Raw genomic sequence first — 919 nt, 5'->3', positions numbered from 1 at the left:
TTTTTTTTTTTTTTTTGGTTTTTCGAGACAGGGTTTCTCTGTGGTTTTGGAGCCTGTCTTGGAACTAGCTCTGTAGACCAGGCTGGTCTTGAAGAATTAATTTAAAATATACATTTAAAAAATTAGCAAAAAATCAATAATACACAAAGTATAATGTAGGCAGATTTTTTCTTTTGGCCGCCAGCTCACAAACAACCACACAGAGACTTCTTATTAATTATGAAAGCTTGGCCTTTAGCTTAGGCTTATTCCCAGCTAGCTCCTACAACTTAAACTAACCCGTTTCTATTATCTGCGTTCTGTCACACGGTGTTACTTCTCTTTCATCTTGCACCTCCTGTTTCCTCTCTGTCTGTCTGGTAGCCCTGCCCTCATAAGTTTCTCTCCTCTTCCTTCTCTCCCCAGAAATCTCATCTGTACCTCCTCCCTAGCTAGGGCTCATTCAGTTTTTTTTTCCTCACGCCAACCACAGCAATACACCTTCACACGGTGTACAAATATCCCGCAAAGTGGGTAGATATAGGTTCGTGGAGAGTCTTCAGTATTTATGTTGGACTAAAGTGTCCACGAGACTGAAAAAGGAAACCATCAGTACACAGGTACATTTTTACAATTTTATTTTTTTCTTTTTAGGACAGGGTCTCACGGACCCAGGCTGGCCTGGCCTTGCTGTGTGGTCAGAGGATGACTGAGCTTTCCATCTTTCTGCTGCTACCACCGAGTGCTGGGATTACAAATACGTGCTCCAGGAGGGGATTTTGTGGTGCTGGGTATCTTGTGCATGCTGGGTCAGTGCTGGACTAACTGAGCCATGTCACCAGCTGTCCCCAGGGTTACTATTGCTGTAATGAAACACCGTGACCAGCCGGGGGGTGGTGGCGCACGCCTTTAATCCCAGCACTTGGGAGGCAGAGGCAGG

This window comes from Microtus ochrogaster, chromosome 24, assembly GCF_000317375.1.
Source record: "Microtus ochrogaster isolate Prairie Vole_2 chromosome 24, MicOch1.0, whole genome shotgun sequence".
Taxonomy (NCBI): Eukaryota; Metazoa; Chordata; class Mammalia; order Rodentia; family Cricetidae; genus Microtus; species Microtus ochrogaster.
Note: the sequence above shows the minus strand (reverse complement) of the source record.